The sequence below is a fragment of the Hippopotamus amphibius genome, chromosome 14, assembly GCF_030028045.1.
Source record: "Hippopotamus amphibius kiboko isolate mHipAmp2 chromosome 14, mHipAmp2.hap2, whole genome shotgun sequence".
NCBI lineage: Eukaryota > Metazoa > Chordata > Mammalia > Artiodactyla > Hippopotamidae > Hippopotamus > Hippopotamus amphibius.
This window is the reverse complement of record NC_080199.1, coordinates 35,437,265-35,458,110: the sequence shown is the minus strand read 5'-3', so window position 1 is coordinate 35,458,110 and position 20,846 is coordinate 35,437,265. Positions and strand designations below refer to the sequence as shown.

General features: G+C 37.9%; 1 protein-coding gene across 2 annotated transcripts in view; it reads right to left on the bottom strand.

The window, feature by feature from the left end:
• KLF12 (KLF transcription factor 12) overlaps nucleotides 1–20,846 on the bottom strand; it is a 431,241-nt gene that overhangs the window by 302,604 nt on the left and 107,791 nt on the right. The gene's annotated exons all lie outside the window — the stretch shown is intronic.

Genomic DNA, 20,846 nt, shown 5'->3' with positions numbered 1-20,846 from the left:
ACAAAAAACTCATCACACGTGGTTTTGGTCCTCACTTTCCTGGCTTCAAAAATGATTCTCAATTGTCAGGTGAAGAAAAGCAAAGGGTTGGTCACTTATTCCAGTATGTAAAGTATGAGAAGTAACAAAAGGCATAAAATATTATATTTTAGAAATAATTTTAGGTTTACTTTTAAATAAAAATATTGCTGTCTGGAACCACTGGTAAATACTAGTTTATTTCTCTTTTAGTAGCCAGACTAGAGAAATTCTAGTTACACTGTTTCTCTTCAGTAGCTACAAGCAATAGAGAATGACTGTCCAAATTCTTGTCCAAATTCTTCACTTTTCAACTCCTGTTTCTCTTCCCTAAAATTTCCACACTTGGTCAGCCAGCTTCCGTAAGAATTCAAAGAGAGTACCCCGGGTAACAGAAATGACCTTGGCTAGAATGAAAGTGGATGCTATCCTCTTTAATGAATACGGAGTTACTCTGGAATAACTACCTCAGAGTACAGGCATCATGTTACCCTCCAGTAACAGGCTGCCGGCCCTTCATCCCATCTTAAATGATCTACTCTGTTCTCAATCTTTAAAGGCTAGTGTTTAACACATTCTAAATACTTTGGGCCCCATAAGGACACTTGTTGCTGGTTCCTCTGAGAATCCCTTTACGTATCTTTAAGCAGAGACAGAGGTACACATTTTAAAAGTGTTTACAGACATCTGACTAGTCAGGGTATCCTACGCTTTGCCAGAGGTAATTTAGTATGCTCTGTTTCAAATAATTGAATCCTGATGCCGGTATCGCAATCCCATTTGGAATTTCATCTTCTAGATTCAGCTTTACAAATCACTACTTCGTTAGCTGTGCTCTTGTGTTTTCAAGTGCTGATAAAAAACAAAAGGAGACAAAACAAAAAAACCTCAAGTAATAAAGCTGTATGTACCTACTCAATTCAGTTACTTTAACTTTTAAAGCTAATTAGGGAACTCAAAGGCGGGCCTGTGCATTTCAGTCTGAGATATTACGTAACAGGAGCCATGTTGGCCTTACTCTTTACCAAGGTTCCTGATATATAAGCTGCCTTTTTTCATCGAGAGTTATTTCTGTTTCATCTGTCGTGGTGAGTTATCTTGGAAACTAAAAATATTTGACGGTTAATCTAAATATTTCTGGAGATAAATGCAAATCTAAGTGCTACGTTTTCATAGCTATTTTGACTTAAAATGAAAAGAGACACTAAAGACACAAAGCAGTAAGCTTGTTGCTAGGTGACAGGTGACACCTACAGTATCTCTTCTGAACCTGTACGGCATGAGACATCTCACTGCTGAGAAAACACGTGGATTTCCATGGCGCACACATTACTCTCTGTAGAGAAGCAAACTAATGTTCAGATATTTTTAAATACAGGCCATAGGTAGTCACAAAATTACATCTATACGAATATGTGATTTTAGAGATGCCTCTCACAATAAATAGGAAAGGATAATTCTTTATTTCCATTTTGAGTACATATGCTTCTACAATCTAAGTAACATCTACATATGAAATACATGTAATTTTCATGATTCATGAATAAAAACTAAAGAGTGATAATTCTTCTCCGTATCCCACTTAGGAACTTTCAAACTCTTAATAGAAATCAGAGAAAGCATTATCCTTACAAAAAGTAACCCAATTTCTATCAAGTGTACTCATACAAAAACATCATAGCAAAGATATGATGAATTCAAAAAGAACAGTACAAGAAACTTCAACGTAGATTATTTCCTGGACATATTTTATAATTATGCATCTACTTGCTGGCATTACCTCCCTCCCTTGAGACAAAAATCCAGGCGCCAAGCTCCACCCCCCTTCCTTTACTCATCAGGCAATCCAAACGATGATATGGAAACGCCAAGGACTCTCCTATGCCCCGAATTCTGGGACCTCACGTGAATGAATGGCATGCTCCACTCCCGTAAACCATGACTCAAAAAAAAAAAACATGCACTCCAATGTTCATTGCAACACTATCTACAATAGCCAGGACATGGAAGCAACCTAAGTGCCCATCAACAGACAAATGGATAAAGAAGATGTGGTACCTATATACAATGGAATATTACTCAGCCATAAAAAGGAACGAAATTGGGTCATTTGTAGAGAAGTGGATGGACCTAGAGACTGTCATACAGACTCAGTCAGAAAGAGAAAAACAAATATCATGTATTAACACATATATGTGGACTCTAGAAAAATGGTACAGATGAACCTGTTTGCAAGGCAGAAACAGAGACACAGACGTAGAAAACAAATCTATGGACAACAAAGGGAGAAGGGGGGGTAGGATGAATTGGGAGGCTGGGATTGACACATATACATTAATATGTATAAAACAGATAACTAATGAGAACCTTCTGTATAGCACAGGGAACTCTACTACACTTTGAAACTAACAGTAGAAACTAACACAACATAGCAAAACAACTATACCCCAATTTAAAAAAAAAAGAAAACACAAAAAGAAAAGAAAAGAAAAAAAGAAAGGGAAAGAAAAGGGAGAGAAAAGAGAGAAGAGACGAGACGAGACGAGACGAAAAAGAAAGCCTCTGTTGATGGTCATGGAAAAGATCTAGGCAGGAATGCCAGATAGAATAAACACTAGCTTTAATGCTTCGAGTCATATGACTTGGGGGAGGTTGCTTCACTTTTATGTACCCCTTTTCCCTAACTTACTAAACTGGTAACATAAAACATTTGGAGGGGGGAGGACACTGAAAAGGAGAATGTAGACAATGTATATACCACTCTACCTGGCACATACTACTCAACAAATGTCAGTTCCGCCCCTACTCCCTACGTTTGTAATCAAGTGCTTCCACTTAAACTTTGCGGAGAACTAAGAACAAGCAATGACCTACTCTAGCTCAAGTTACACTTCCTCGACACCACCTTTAAGCATGATTGTGTGTTTCTTACAGGAAGATCCTGGGAATACAAAGACGACAGGATCTCCACTCCAGGGTATCTCAGTACAGTGTCTATAATTCACCCATTAAGAGAGTTCAATGATGTAATAGCTAACAGAAATAGGAGAAAGGGAATTCAAAGTCACTAATAACTTATATCCCGTAATAATCTCCTTGGAATTCTGTTAGTTACATACAAATCATTTGAAATGCTCCATTTATAAAATCATTCTTCCCTATTTCCAGCTCTGTGGTTCTCTGAAATTATGTTTCCACCCAGGAATTCTTCATTATTAAGAAAAACAGAAAATAACATAGAAAGAGCAAACTTTAAGAACTAAGGTCTCACTTGGAGTAAGGTATGCTTTGCACAATCATTTAAGAACAGAGTTCACTGAATAAACATCCCATTTTCCGAGGGAGGAAGCAGAGCCAAAGCACACTGACATGGAAATTACTCCTTCAATCTGTTTTTGGCTTCCATTACACCCCATCATTCTTTGCAGACAGAGAACAGATAAACCTTTAAAAGAAAGTAACCACAGCAAATGAATTAAGCCTTTCTTTTACATATATTGTGTTCAATATAATGGTTTGAAAAGTAATATATGCTATGCTCACAGTCAAGTGTAATTGCCATTGTACTGGCACTGCGTGGTCAAAAATCTGATTTGTATTGCAAAGGATTGACAAGATGATTAAATCATGTCTTCATATGTCTAATTTATGTGATTTAGATTACAACACAAATATGAGCATGTGCAATTTGTACTTGCATGGAAAGCTACTGCATGCAACACTGAGTTCTGCCAAAAGTAACTTGGCCACACACACATTTGCATTCCCATATGGGGGACTGGGGGACGCTAACATCCTTCCCCTAACCCTCTCTATCAGGATATGTTTTAAACCATCACGCTAAAAAATGTTAAAAATCTTTGGGGTTTTTAAGAGGCTGGTAGGAGAAAGGGCCTAACAGAGTACCCAGCTACTTATTAATCTCCAGTTTACTTCCCAGTACTTTCTATAAGTATAATGTGGTTGTGTGATTTATACACAGAAAAGCAAACTTCAAGTTTTGGAAACAAATGAACATAAAATCATGATAAACACACATTTGGTACCACTTATAAATGCATAATTCACACAGCCTAAGAATTTCTTCACTACTTTATTTCAACGGGTGCTGTCTGAACATAACTGGGTGTACATATTACAGGGTAATTACAAATTTTATACTCTAAAGAGCTATGACATAGTCAAGAAAAATAAGTGCCTCATTCAGTATGCAGTATACACAGTTGGCTTTCCTATTAATTATTGCCTTCTATGTTTAGCTTGCCAATGCTAAGCAAGATACATTCCATTCAAATGCATAGTAAACTGTTTGCTTAGGGAGTAAATTTGTTTTCTAGTCCATCACAACAATAGTTGATTAAAATATGTTGCTCTTATCCAGTTTTGAATTAACTCATGTGAAATAAAACAAATATTTATTAAACTGTGGGGAAAACATTCCATCAAACTGTAAAACCTGAGTAGAAAAACAAATGGCACACACTTAATTACAGTTGACATTTAAATGAAATTTGCAATCTCAAAACATTGAACAAGAATTAGAAAATATCAGACTCGAGGTATTTTTAGGATACTTTTATGTTCAATCTCTTCACACATCTGAACCCAAAGAAGCTTTAACATGGGAGTTTAAAATATAGTTTGAAAAATGGATCAAAGAAGCAAATAAATCTGTTTTAGTGACATTTTGACATAATGATACAGAAACAAGAGGATTTATTTGATATTTTTAATGAATATCTTGCCTTATTGAACAACAGTTTTGACCAGCTGAACTCATTAATCTAGTGTGTACATTCAGACACCACAATCATTGCCCCATGGAGTTCATAATCCGGTCCATGACAGATAGCTGGCTGTCATAGCAGATATATAATCAATAAGTATTTCTCAATGATGGGCACATTAGTAGACTGTCAAACGTATTACATAACCATATGCTTCTCTGTAATTAATTAATTCATAAAAATCAAAATACTATTTGTTGAGAATGACAAATGATATATTCGGTTGATTCCTGTTCAGAAGGATCAAAAAGACCACTTGAAAAACTGAAAAATACTGAAATTGGAGGTCAATTCAGATATAACCCAAGCAACTGCTAGCAGGTCTTGATAAGGTCCACTGACATTTATTACATGACACAAATATTCTGTTATTAATTCATCAGTGAATTACCTATATGCCAGAAATCGAGGACATTACAAATCATATGTCACAATACCTGATTTAAAGAAGCTCACAGACAACGAAGGTGAGACAAATATCAATGAGTAAAATAATTATAATAATAGATACCATCTACTGAATGTTTATCATACGTTTAACAAGAACCAGGTGTGATTATATATATTAGTTAATAAATTCATGTACAAGGCATAGCTATTCCCATGACCTAGAATGAATACCCACATTTTAAAATAAAAGTAACTGTAAAGTCCATATCCTCTAACTTGTATCAAGTTAAAATCCTGATAACATCATAGGAGCTCTGCTGAAAAGAATGAAGTACAGCAAGAAGTTTAGGGAACCCCCAGCAAGGTGAAACAAAGCTGAGTCTTCACAAGTGAGGAAGAAAAGACATTTTAGGGAAAGGGGGTGTATTCGGGATGAGTAAGTTTAAAGCTCAGTCTGAGAACACGGACACATTTATGTACAAACACGCATCATTTACACACATTTATGTGACTGAGCATCCTAGGAATGGCATACCTACACCAGCCGGCCCATGTCACCCAACGAGGGGCTGTGATGAAGAAGGGAGGTCTGCAATATGGAGAGAAGGTCCATTTCAAATAAATAATCAAAACCATCCTGAAAGCATAACTTCCAGTGTCTTAGGTGCACATCTGTCTTACAGTACAAAGGGATTTATATTATACATGCTAAACCAAGAAAATTAAAATATGAATTAAAGAAGCTAGTTCTATGGAAAAAAGGATTTTAAAAGCCCTTTCTCATGAACTGTGCTATGTTTCTCATGAACTGTGCAATTCGTCAGAAGATATTCCTGACATCTCTGACCCTCATGGATCAAATATTTCAAAATATTTATTATTCAAATATGAAGCAATGAAAATATGCCCACAGACAGTATTATGTGTACGCGCGCGCGCACACACACACACATACACAGTGCAAACATTGGTGAGAAACTCTGAGTAGAGGGAAATTCTTAAAGCAAACTAAGTTACATGAGTAAGTTTGTCCTTTTTTTAAATACTCCAGAAAATGTAAATGATTTTGAAAAATAACAGTACAGCAGTCAAGGAGTAGCAAAAGCATTTTGAAAAATAATCTCAAAACAAAAATTGGCCAATTGCAGGCTTAAAGATCTATTTGAAGACAAACATAAAACTAAGATATTAAAATCAGTATTAGTCCTATAAATAAATAATAGATGGATTAATCTCTTACAACTTCTAAGAAATATTCACAAGTGAAATAACTTTATCAAATAGTTATCCAGAGTAGGCAGTAAAGTGCTCACAGTTATTTCCCCAATGTGCATGGATAATGTATTTTTATATTTTAATTTAAATATAGTATCAAAAAATATCTGATTTTAAAAGGACAGTCCCTTAAATTCCTTAACTTTATTCCCAAAAGGATGGCTAAACACACCTCGTATATCATATATTTTAAGATTAACAGAAGGCTGGAGGTGGCATGCTGCTATTTGGGAAACTACTGAGCCTGCTAAAAAAGCACTGGTAAAACCAGGTGTTGTGGTTTGACACATACTTAACCTCCGCAGAAAGCCATGGTCTAGAGGATGAAAACAACTGCATTTCAGTTCATGAGAACCAAGTACTGATAGAAGACAATTTGCTAGTAAACAAGAACAGGGCTATGAAGTATACACGTGAATCTGCTGTTCAACTTGAATTTGAAAGGAGCTTTCAACCAGCATCTAAGTGAACACAAGTGTCACACAAGAGCAAGCTGTACACTATTTGGAGATCTTTCTGGACGCCAGCCTTTGTCCAAAACATACGCATTTCCTTCCTCGTGAAGGTTGCTGGTGGCTAATTTAAATAATGAACATTTATTATTTTCGCTCACAAGTTTCAAACTTCAACATGCTTCAATTTCAGGTTCATAAAATGCTTTATGACATATAGGCTTACCCTAGCTATCCTTTTTAAAGAGGTTTTATTTGGTTGAGGGGCGTTAACCATCCCTCACCACATCTGGGTTCTCATTCTGTAACTCTTCTCCAGCGCACGCATCTTCTCTCCTCCCTTAAAAATATTCAGATAATCTGAAGCGCTGTGCTAACATTCAGCCAGCTCTACTGTGACATGTGACTTCAGGTAACTACAAAACTATTTCTATCCTTCCTCATGTGATCACAACTCATTAACTATACTGTGATGCACCTCCCCGGACCTTGAAATGGTCTCTTTGACGACCGATGTACATTTAGCATTACAGATAAACCTGCACGTGGAAAGAAAACTCTCCTCTCCCATTGCAAGGAGGTCTCTGATTCTTTTCTCCAGTCTCTCTGCTACCAGTGGATGTTTTTTAAATAGTCTACCTCCCTCCAGAGGGCTATCTTCCAAAATTCTCCTTAATTTTACAATGGGCTTTGATCTCTTAGGAAGTTCACCTACCAGAGATTTGATTATTACCTTCCAAATGAACATCTCTGAGCCTAAATTCTTGCTAAAATCTTGTTCTACTTTTCTTTTCCCTCACACAGATGTTATAGAATGGTGCCCAGTATAGGCATGAGTCACTCCAAAGTCAGTTATCCCCATGGACCAATCAATTATCAAGAGGAGGCTACAGGAGCTACTCTTGACCACAGGAGGGCAAGCAACCTGAAACACACCTAGTGCTCCAACTTTCTTGAATAACCCTTCATACCCAGCATCAGTTTTTAATGCAAGCAAATTATATGATGCATTTTGTGTGGCGTTTCTATTGCTCTTAAAAATATGCCTAATTCTTATAGCTGAGCACTAAACATTATTTGACTGGTGAGATTCCTGTCAAATTAGACAAAGTAAATAATACTACGGGATGCTGCGATACTGCCATGAACTATGTGTCAGTGGGTGAGCCAGCTAAGCGGTCTGGGCCTCAGCTCCCTCATCTATAAAATTAAGGAGCTGAAACATCTTCAAGTTTCCTTTTACTTATAAAGTTGTGGGATCTACAAATCCTCTATTTTAAAAGCGCACGAAAAATGAGGAGAAAAAGAGTCATACTAAGTCACCAAAAATAATTTATGGAATGCAATTTACTGAGTTCATCCTGTAAAAAAAGGTATTTATATTAGAACACAGAAATTATTTGGAGAGTCTGAACTCTGAAATTCTTTTAAAGTGGAATAAACAACTGTTGTTGAAAAAAAAATGCACAAGTCTGCAAGGCATATGCTATGAGCTGGGGTAAGTTAATATTGGTTAACAGAGTTGGAGTTCTATCTCTGAAGAGGCTAACTTAGTGAAATTTATCAAAACTTCTCCTTGCCAGTGGCTCCTAACCTGCTTTGGGCAGAATATGATGGATGACTAACAGGTCAATGGTAACCTAGCATATCACAGCTCTTTACTATGCAGCACTCTGAGGAGAAATTCTTAGGAGATAAAAGAGGGCACAAGGAAGTGAAATATTTTCGCTATTTCCAAAGCTGAGCGATCTTCTGGAGGTGGCCTTGGACAATTCCAAAGGTGAGCAGGGAGAAGCACAGTTCTCTGAAGTGCTGCATTACAACAGTGTTCATGCGTGACTGTAAGTAATTTCTTTCCCTGGGGTTTTACCATGGCCACTGGGAATGCGCAGCAACTTTGTTTTGTGTAAATTAAAGGAATATATTATTTCCAACAATATCTCAGCAGCAAAAATATAACCCATATACCAGGTATGCACCAGGCAGTGTGGCAGGTAGAAGGAGGGATATTAACCTTCACTTTACAGGTGAAGAAAGTTTCATGGCTGTTGAACAGCGCAGTGGGGACTTGAACACACGTCTGTCTGATGCCAAAGTCCATACTCTTTTCCTCACACCACAGCGCCTCTGAGCAGAAGCTCCGGAGGTGTGAGCTTGATGGAAGTGCTATGCCAGGACAACTTTATGCAGTTACAGATGTGGCCAGCTTTCAGGAGTGCCATCAAGCACTGGCGTGGCACGAATCGCGGCAGCCTTCACGCTGTGGATGCAGGCAGCCCCGGAAGAGACTGCTGTGCCCACTCTGAACCACGACCAGAAGCCACTGATGGCCTGGCCGGTCACTCTTGCTATTGCTACACTTGGGCAGCATTTCTCCACCTATGCTCTGTGGAGGAATGGGGTCTATATTAAACAAAGTATATCGGAGCGCCTTTCGCCAACCCATTTTGTTTTTAATGTAGCTTTTCTCAGAGGTATTATGCAAGAACACTCCCACACATACCCCAGAAGTCCCAGGAGCCTCAGAAGTTACTGGAAAGTTAACCCTCCCATTTTTATAAGACCATGAACAGTAACGGCAGAGGTCTTCAGAGGCAATTATGCCTCCTTACATCATTTTATTCACCCCCTGATGCTGGATGACATTTAACATCCCAGAGACCCGAATTCGAAACTCAGCTTTTCTATTTCCAAGTTACATGGCCATGGCCCAGTCACAATCTCTCTAGAATTCAGATTTTCAACATCCACAAGAATGGCTAAAATAATGCCTACTTTGCAGTATGTTTGTTACGTCTAGAGAATCTAAGAAATGCAAATTGCAGAAGACACTCGATAAAAAGAGTAGTTATTATTAAATTATTATTTTTCTTAATTATAAGTACTACTCTGGTTTTAAAACACAGAACCAAGCAGCACTACTAGGCCACAGAATCTGCTGGAGCCAGAAAGAGATCAGAACAAAAGCCCCACGAACCTCTCCGGGTGTCCTGTATTATTAAATGATACTAATTTAGGAAAAGAGAAATAGTTACTAAAGACAGCCAGATTTCCAGAAAACATACATGAATATGTCATACTCTTCTTTTACAGGGAACGAGGCAACAGGAGATGGGTTTACAATTGTTCACAGTTACATGATCCAAATAAAACTGAAACCCACAGAAGTAAAGCTCATTCTGAAAACCCATCATCCAGAATCCCTGTTTATGGAGATCATTTGGCTCTATTTTCTAAAACTTAATAACTTAATATTATATCTTTTTCAGAATTAGTCAGACGTTGACTTTCAATGCCTTCTACACCTTCTCTTTTTTATTGTCTCTTTAATGTCATCCATCTTCTCCCTGTAATTATTCGGAAATCCACACCTTGATCTCTTTCCTATGAACGTTAATCAATCATTCACGAAATCAACAAGTGCTTTTCCTCCTTCCTCCTCTTTCCAACTAAATCCCTGGTCTAGTTAAAAATAAAGGCGAACTCCAGGTTTCAGAAAGCACTGATTTCAGAATTTTTTGTAAATTAGCATGAAAACCTACGCTGGAACAGCATAAATCTCTACCCACAGTACTAAAGAATCTAAAAGCCACGGACTCCTAGTGGTTACTCCAACAGCCACCAGTCCTATCTGCTGAGCATTTGAAACGCGGCTGGTCCAAAGTTGCTCTGCAAGTGTGAAATACACACCAGATTTTGAAGACCTTTTACCAAAAAGCATAATTTAAAATATTGCATTTATCATTTTATATTGATTATGTGTTGAAATGGCAATACTTTGGATATACTGGGTAAAATAAAATACGTTATTAAAATTAATTTCACCTATTTCTTTTTTACATCCTAACACGGCAAGCAGGAAATCTAAAGTTACTTAAGCAGCTCACATTTATACTTCTATTAAACAGCAGCAGTCAAGGTCCTACATTTCCAAGTCTTGTACAACACACTGGGAATTTTCTTGGCCTCTAACTGTATTTTATAGAGACCTTAATGACTTGTCTACCACTAAATTCTCCAAAGATATGTTTTCTTATTTAATCTAGCATTTAATATATCTGGATGTAACTATATCACAACACGTACTGTTAACTGAACACAGTTTTCAGCCCCCTGGAGAACTATAATTGTGCAGAATGTATTTGATGTTTGCTGGTACCTGATTTTTATCTCACCAGATTATCAATCTTCAGATCTTTGAAAACTGCAAAGTGATCTCAAAAGTGTTGTGTATATCTTCCAAAAGCACATTCACACACAGCCATGCCTGAACTCAAGTGCTGAGGGCTTTCCCTAATCCTCACAGCCTATTAAAACTAAAAGATTCCCAGAGGACCAGAAATATAACCCAATATCCACTTTATGTCCTGAAGCATAGCTGTATTTACATTGATAAAATAAAATGTAACGTATTCTGCATCACACATCCACTGCTGATGGGAAATACATTGGACAATATACATCATTAAACTGAACACAGCCAAGTATATTATGTTACAGCATCATTTGGAAACTCAGGCCAAACCATCCTCCGAAATTTCCAAATGTCAAGCCTACTGACAATAACATTTTCATCCATTCTGTGTCTCACTGTTCCTCTTTATGTTTCTCCTTAGGCAGTCTTCTGAGTAAACAAATTTGATTAACAGAGTTTCTCATTTTCATAATGTGTAAAAGCGGTGAAAGAATTCATTGTACATGTAAGGAATTTTTCCAGCAGTTATACTGACAAGTAGCAGTACCTAAAAAACAATCATATATTGTAACGCGTATCAACCCTCATGTTTTTCATGGAGTTACATGTAAAGGCATGTTTTCAATGATATAACTTCTACCAAATATCCCTCCCGGCTCAGTTCCCGTCAGAAGCTAAATTTATGAGTGAGTGTGATACCAGGCAACATGAGCAGGGCTAGACTCAGTAGACATTGGTTCACTGGCAATAAAACCTTTGATATGAGAGAGAGGATCTACTTCGCAAAAAGCACATGGATTTATTTCTTCTAATTCTGCAGAAGAACTTTAAGAGTCAACCCTTCTCCACAGTTTGGTATGAACACAGCGAGGCCCTCCAGTGAGAAAATTCCCTGAACCCACAACCCTTGGGGCATCCCGGGGGTGGGGATGCCAGGACACACATGAAGTTACCAAAAGGCTAACTCAGTGCTTCCCAACCCTTTTCACAGCATCCTCAACTGTCTAAGGAAATCAGTAACTCGGCACACCGGGAACCAAGCTCTGGCACACCAGTCGGGAAGTTCTGGGCCACTTTACTGAGGGAGCTACAAATCTCCACGCTCCCAGGAGCCATGAGGCTGAAACAGTGGAGCCAAAATAAGGCTGGAAGAAGGAGCGAGAAGGGATGTCCTCTCTGCAGAGGGCCAGCACTCCTCAGCTTCTGACAATGGTTCCTGTGTGGTTATATTCACATGAGATGACTCTATACCCATGTATGAGATCTCCTAATTTATAAACACAGTACTGCTGTGCTGACAAAACACAAACAGCATCCACACACCAGTCAGTTCATGATACGTACTACGCTGTTCTGACCTCCAGATTCAAAATACCTAGGAGGCCAAGGAAATTACAAACTATGGAGACCCTAGATTTGTCTGGGCCTTAGCATCGGTGTGCCAGGAAAAACATGGATTCACATAATAAACGTGGTATTTCTAACAAAAGCATCAATTTCACTTTTAGAGTTTTTTTGGAGAAACTATATTAAAACAAACAGTGTATTACGAGCACAGTTCAAAAACCACATGATTGAATGTAAAACAAAAGAGTGAGAATAAATTCACTGCTTGCAGCAGGCTACTTTCAACCACACACCTGGAAGGATTTTCCTTTTCTGAGGAAAAGTCTGAAGACTAAGCTACTGGGCAGCCCTCAGAGGGGACAAGAACCCCTTTAACGAGCTCTGAACAAAATAAGATTTTCAAGGATTCGTCCATGGTTTGGAGTTTGTATCCACTCTGGGCTGCTTAGATTGCTAATTCAAATAGAATTCACGTTGACAAAATGTTCTAGAAGGTTCCTGGAACACTGCATTGCAGCAGTTCAGGTTTGCCAGCCCCGTGGAGAGAGGGTGCCCCACAAACACAGCAGATTTGCCCATTCTACACTCATCAACAGTTTTCTTCGTGTGTTCTGTATTTGTTTACTGTAATGAATAAAACATTAAAATTGTTATTTGGAATATAAAACTGTAGTTCTTGCAAATGGTAAAGTTATGCTGCGCTGTAGTTTAGGGTACTAAGGCTGTTATTTACAGAATAAAACTCATTATCACTACTCAAATATTGAACAAGAATAGTTTGTATTCAAAGATAAAGTTGCCACAGAGGACCATTGATACAGGAAGTATGGCTGGAGCGATAGGGGATGCATATTAAATTTATATACTGAAAAGGAAAACTGTATTTAACAGGTATATTTAATATTCCAAGAGCATCAACTAGCATTGTTAAAGTCATATTTGCTGACATTTCAATTATGACCTTCTATTTTCAGTGCCTTCAGTTCAATCCAAAAATTGTCTCCAGGCCCCAAACTAATGTACTTTACAAGGTCTCAGTCAGCAAATGATTTTTTTGAGAGTGTTGAAACGTTCAAGAAAAAGACCAAAGGCAAATCCGAATGTTTTTCATCACAGGACCACCAAATTTTGAAATGAATATATTAATAGTAGGGATTTAAGACAATATTTTTCCAAATGAAGCACACAGATTAAGAGTTTGCCGTGGTTAGTTTAATAATAAATGGTAGAGTCAAGGAATCAAACCAAGGATTTCCGCTCCAGAGTCTGTGCTCTCAGGTAGTATAGCATACTGCCTTAAGTGGACAGAAGTATTTTTACATACAATAATTTATATATAATATTAGTATAGTACATATAGTATACATACAGTATTTTATACCTATAATTTTAAAACAATGCTAAAAAATGTTTATTCTTACAATCTCTTCCGGTTATCACACACAGACCCATATCTAACTTATTCCTACCGTAACCCTCAATGCAATTACAATTTGTATGTGTAATTCTTTGTGCAATTTCTGAAGTCCCCAGTAGACTTATTTTCAGTGGGCATAGAGGCTTTCTAGGCTTACCTAAGTTATTTTACCGCTGGAGGATCCTGTTTTTCTGAAATATAAAACAGAAACAACAGCCATGCCTACATCATAGAACGGCTATGGGAATTCAATGAAATAATGCAAGTACAACGCTTAGCACAGTGCCCAGCACAAGAAGCACTCATGAAACAGTACATATTATCACTGTTGTGGTTAATAACTTTATCCACCCTTGTGTCCCTGCAACTTACACAGGGTTTGGCACATGAGGGGTGCTTAGTAAATAATAATTAAATAACTCAACGAATACTTTTTTCACTGCCCCTCCCATCCACATGCAAACACATCCTTCCTCTCCACAAGCACTGCCATCTCTCAAATATGATTTTGCTTCTTCCACCTGCAACACTATTCCCCAACCTAATTTTCACCTGGCTAACTCCTATTTTTCACCCAACTTTTGGTTCCCTTTCTTCTCTTATGGGAAGTCTCTTCTTAAAAACTCTGAGCCTATTATGTGCCCTGCTTATGCCTTTTCACTGGGCTTTCTCCTTGCCCCTAATTAGCAAAGCACTTAACCCTCAGTCTTCTTGATGTCTCTGACATGCCTTAATACCCCACTAGGCTGCAAAGGCAGACACTAACGTTTTACCATTGTAAAGGCATAGAACATAAGAGATGTTCAACAAACCTTTTGTTAAATGAATGAACACATACATATTTCTACCTGAATAACCTTTCCATGATCCTCACCCTCCCCACCAAAAGTCACACTGGATTTAGGATATGGTTCAGTTTCAGAAATGAACAAAAAGGAAAGGGACAGATAAGGCAGTTTTTTTAAATGGAGAAAAAAACTTGGACAAGTTTCTCCCCAAAGATGGCCTAAGGGCCATTCACATATAAAACGTATGCATCCCCCATTAATCATTAGGAAGATGTAAACTAAAGCCGCCACTAAGACATCAACACACAGCCATCAGAGTGGCAAAAAGAAAGTGAGAAAATACAGAGAATATTGAGACATGGGGCATCTGGAAGTTTCCTATACTGTTGATGAATGTCTAAATTGGTATAGTCACTAAGGAAAACTGTTTGGCAGTATCTACTAAAATGAAAATACGTTTCTGAAGACTCAGCAATTCCACTTCTACTAATATGTTATGCAGAAATACGTACATACACGTGCCAAAAGGCATTCACAAGAATATTCACAGCGATATATTCCTAACAGCTTAAAACTGGAAACAACCAAGATGTCCATCAACAGTAAAATGAATGAATAGATCTGTAGAAGCTTTCTGATAAATTCCTATAATAGAATATTACAGAGCAATGAAAAAAAGAACAATAGGAATGAATCAAAAAACATTATGTTGAGATAAATACCGTATGATGTCACTTATGTGTGGAATCCAAAAACTACAACAAACCAGTAAAGATACCAAAAAAGAAGCAGACTCACAGATATAGAGAACGAACTAGTGGTTACCAGTGGGGAGAAGGGAGGGTGGAAAGAGAGGGGAGGGGGAGGGGCTTAAGAAGTAGGAACTAGTATGTATAAAATAAACAAGCTACAAGGACATACAGTACAGCACAGAGAATATAGCCAATATTTTATAATAGCTATAAATGGAGTATAGCCTTTAAAAATTGTGAATCACCATACTGCACACCTGTAACTTATATAATACTGTAAAGTGCTGTACTTTAATTAAAAAAAATTCTTTAAACATAATGTTGCACAAAAGAATCTAGACTCAAAAGAGCACATGTGTTGTGCAGCATCAAGGACAGACAGTCATCCACGGTGATGCAGGTGAGAAAGCAGCTGCCGGGTGTGTGTGTGGCTGTCAGTCATATTTCATGACAACTTGATCTGAGTGGTTGTGGAGTGCGTACGGCCACTTTGTGGGAGTGCACGCGTTTCTACACCAGTAATATGTGCACTTTTCTGCATATGAACTGCAGGGAGGCGAGCTAAAAATAAACAAATAAATAAACGCACTCAACCTAAAGAAAAAGGCAACGCAGATGATTCACACAGCTCTGGGACGTATGAAATCCTCTAAACCTGACCGGTCACTTGATTCTATTTGAGATCTCATTTTGGTCTTATTTCTAAGTCTTCTCTTTATTGGGAGCTTCTATTTTAATCTATTTGCTAAATATAGACTCTGGATACACAGGTTTAACATTGCCATAAAAAGGGATGGAACAGCCGAAACGGGGTCATGATCTTTTTATTACAAATGGAAGAAAAAGAAGGAAAGCGGTTTTCCTGTGATAAGCTGGCAACTGTCAAAAGAGACAGAAATGATACACACACACTCCACGTACTTATACTTTTAGTCAGACAGAGCTCTCAAACGGTGTGAGTTGAAACTAACCAGCAAAGGGCAGTGAAAAGACACAGCAAAGCAGAGGTCCAGGCATATAAACCACTGGCCACCCTCAGGGATGAAGCCAGAGTTGGTAGCAAAGCATCAGAGCAGACGGGTCCAGAGCTGTGGTCACTGCCAACTCTGTACAGACTGGGAGGGTGCAGGGAGCACTGGATTATTCAGAGGTGCCTGCCAGCTCTGTGCTACCTTCCAGAACACTATCTATGAGAGAAAGTGAGAAATCAGGGTGGGAACAACCAGAGCCATGAGAAAACTTTCGCAAGTCCTTATAATTATTGCTTTTACTGCCTTTTTTTTTCCAAGTTAAAGAAAAAGCATAAAGGTAACATCCCCCAGAAGGAAGAAACTTCAGTGGCAATTTTAAATTAGTAATTATGTTGCTAAACAATGAATGCCTCATTTCAAACCCTTACTCACTAAAAATCTCTCCACCCCTCTTCCAGGCTCTCTCCAGGTATCCTGCATTCTTATGTGTAACACAGGGCTGATGATCTCCTGCAAACATGACCTAAGATGCAGAAATGCCCTAAGAAAGAGCTCACCACTGTTGAACAGGTATACAAAATAGATCCACACATACAATTTCAACAAGGCAAATTCACCTTTGGGAATGGATCACTGTTCAAAACATTCACAAATGTAATTTTTATCAGACATTTCATTTTTATTTCATTAACAATTATGTTTAACTCCATAATATTCAAATATTTAGGCAACATCCTAGTCTTGTCATAGATGACCTATTACTTTGTAAAGCCACAAAATGTTTTCACTTTTTACTGATGAAAACAAACAACAAACACTAGGCATGCTTTATTTAACTAATAGAAATTACAAAAAGTGTATGTATTTCCATTCCCATATTATTAACTTTCCAAATGAAGACTTCAAACCGAAAGTTGTTGTTTTTTTTTTTTTTTTTTTTTTTGGCTCTAAAGTATTTGAATATAATTTCACTTCAATGTAACTCTCTTTGGATAACAAATATATTCCTCATAATTTAGTACAATTACTATAGAACTACCACAGAGAGAAAGCAGTTTCCATTCATGTTGTTTGCACAGAAACTCAGATTTCGCTATCAAGAAGCTTACTTGTAATAGATCTTTTTAACTTAGAAGTCCCTTGCAATCAAAGATCTACGTTTAAATAAAAGTAGGGGACACATCAGTTTCACTTTGCATCTCTTCTTGTAATCAGACTGAGAAATAAAATTTTTTCTTTCATGGAAAATTTCTTTTTCTTGTGGAAAACGCTTCCAATTTTAACATGTAGGAAGATAAAAATCTACTCCTTTAACTATTTCCTCAACAAAAGCAAAATGAATTGCCCACACTGCAAACCACACTGGAACCCTCTGGGGTTTTCTTTCAGCGTGTCCTCTGTAACACTGTAGTAACATAAACTCCGCCTATGGTCTCGTGCCCATCTGCTCTCATCACTCAGTGTCGTGGCCTGCACATTAAATGTAAGTGTCAGGCAGTCATAAAATCTCAACAATTCCAAATTCTTTGGGGATCAAACATAAAATGACGTTCTGTTGAGTGGGAAATCACAGGGCCTGTGGCCATGTCTTTAAGGGGTCTGACATGATAGAAAAGAAAAATGCAGCCTGTCTTTAAAACGAGGTCATTCTTACCTGGAATTCGACTGTAAAGGAGACTTTACAAGCCTCATATTTATAGTCTCTAAAGTATTTTTTCATGCATAGATAAAACACTTCAAGAAGCAACTTCAGAAATTTTGTTTAGCAATTTTTTTTTTTCAAATTACACAGGACTCACGGACTAAAACAACTTCTGTATAGTCAATATCAAAGAAAAAGCAAGCAGTCCCTACCAATGATGGATTCAAGCACTCTCTACTTCTGTCCACCTATCACAGCTCTGCCAAAGAAAGAAGATGCGTACCCTAATCACTGCAGGGCAAATCCTACAGAGACAGCAAGCTGCACTTCACGAATGCCTAATACATCCAACTTGAGGTCTCAGCAATGGGAGGGCATTTGACAAAATGCAATGATTTAGAAAGCACTCCAGTTTTTAAGGAAGTCAGTGTTACAGCCAGAGACAGGATAAATGAAAACGCTAAGCATGTGTTTTCCAAGATTTATAATCAGGTAGAAATCGACAAGGGGAAGAAGAGTAGACACGTGTTTAGACTTTCCATCAAAATATGCAATGGGAAGATTTTAAACACTTGCCATTCCCTTCGCCATCATGAAGAAAGATGACTGATAATTCTCATGGGTTTTCACTACCACTGAGATCCAGAACCCTTCCAAGTCTGCCCCTACAGAGCCATCTCAGGCAAGCTCATCCTGGAGAAAAAGTGGTTTCAGGTAAAGGCTCTACAGAGGAAAAGGTGGCATGGAAAGAAACAAGCGTTTTGAAATAAACTCGAAAAGAACTCAAACTCAAAAGTTGGTGTTATGAATAAAATCAGTTTGATTTGCTACTAATTAATGAGTTCATAAAATCGCTGCTGCTCACATCTGAAATCATCAGGCATTTGACTTGATAGGATACTTAAACACTTTTCTTATCAAGAATAAAAAACGAGACAACTTAATATAATAAATCCTATTAATTCGACTTCAGTTTAAGGCAATAAGGATCTTGGATGTTGACATTTGATAATTCCGTGTCTCTAAGAAACTCTTAATAGAAGAAGCTACAAACAAGACATGATGTTCTTCAGACAGTGATACAGGAGATTTTGTAAAATAACTGCCTGGGGGGAGGAAGGAGGGAGGGAGAGAAGGAGGGAGAAAGGAAAACACAAAGAAACACCAGCTTTGGTGTAAGAGCCAGAGAGGAGTTGGAGCTGGCTCATACAGGCACATGAGAGCGACTGTGTTCATCTCTACACAGCCCTGTAACTACACTTTTGTAGCCTGGAATCCATCATGGTTGGTATATTTACATCAACGAAATCAGCAAATGCAACAAATCAGAGCTTTATTCAGAAAGCTGTTTACCAGTGTATTTGGTTAGATCCAATTTACCACACTCAGTGACAGTCTCCTGCCAATAAAACAGAGGTACTCTCACCAACCTCAAAAAATTCATATGAAAATTAAATACAATAATACAAGAGTCCTTAGTAGACATACAAGAACTTCGGATAGCTATTACTTTTATTACTTTCAAGAACTTGTCATCAATGGAGGGGAGTTTGGGGGAGAATGGATACATGTATATGTATGGATGAGCCCTTTGGCTGGGCACCTGGAACTACCACAACATCGTTAATCACCTATACTCCCATATAAAATTAAAATTAAAAAAAAAAAAAGAATTAGCCATCAAGTATACATCACAGGAAACAACCTCAAAGGATTTCACCAATACTAAGGTCTCCTTCACAGTAGCGCTAGCTCAGACCACAGGCTTTAAATGGTTGAACAGCAGCAGTGAGAGCAGCAGTGGAGTTTAGAAACAAATACACAAAAAGAAACACAGTTAAGGTCACTGGGAAGCTAGCAAAGCACACGAGCTTGACAAGGAGACCAGCACAAAATGAGAAGTCATCACAGAGGCATTCATTCTGAGCCTTCTACATGAAACAGACCCACGTTAAATCTGTTGTTTTTGTCTTCCTAGATGAAATACTAGAAATAAGCCACTAGAAAGCATCAGAGGTATTAACCAGCTCTCAGTCTACAGCACTAAAGGCACAACCCACTTTCACGTCTACACAGTAAAAGGTGGAGCACAAGACCAAGAGGAATGCACTCTCATGAAACCATCACATGATACAATGGTGACATTCACTAGAAACAGAATTTCAGAAGAAAGAATGTGGTTCATTATATGCACACGTTTCTATGTCACAAAAGAAAATCATTCCCTAGCTAGATTAAATATCAGTACTAGATACTAGATAAAAGAATCTTTCATTCGTTTATACTTTTTCAACTCTACACTTTCATTCTCATCTCTTTTAATGTGGGCCCAAGCAGAAAAGGCAATGTTAGAGAGAAAAGTCAATCTAAAAAACACCAACCCCCACCCCAACAAAGATGCAGCCGCCAGGGACCGTTCCAATCCTCCCAACACGTAATTAATTCACTGGCCCCCTTTAGCAGAGATGTCCGGCAGATCTTGCATTGTGAGGAGGAATCAGATAATAAATTTGCTTCTGTCTTACTCAAAGTAACATTAACCTAAATCTCTGCATTGCATACCAAAAATCATCACTATCAAAATCCCAAAAAGTTTAAAATAAGTATCCCTGCTATTCACTGGAATAAAAAGACCTTTAGGCCAGTATTTCTCAACTTTGGCTGCACATCAGAATTCATCTGGAGCTTTTTTTTCCCCCAGATCTTTATTGGAGTATAATTGCTTTACACCACTGTGTCATTTTCCACTGTACAACACAGTGAATCAGCTGTATTTATACATATATCCCCTTATCCCCTCCCTCTTGAGCCT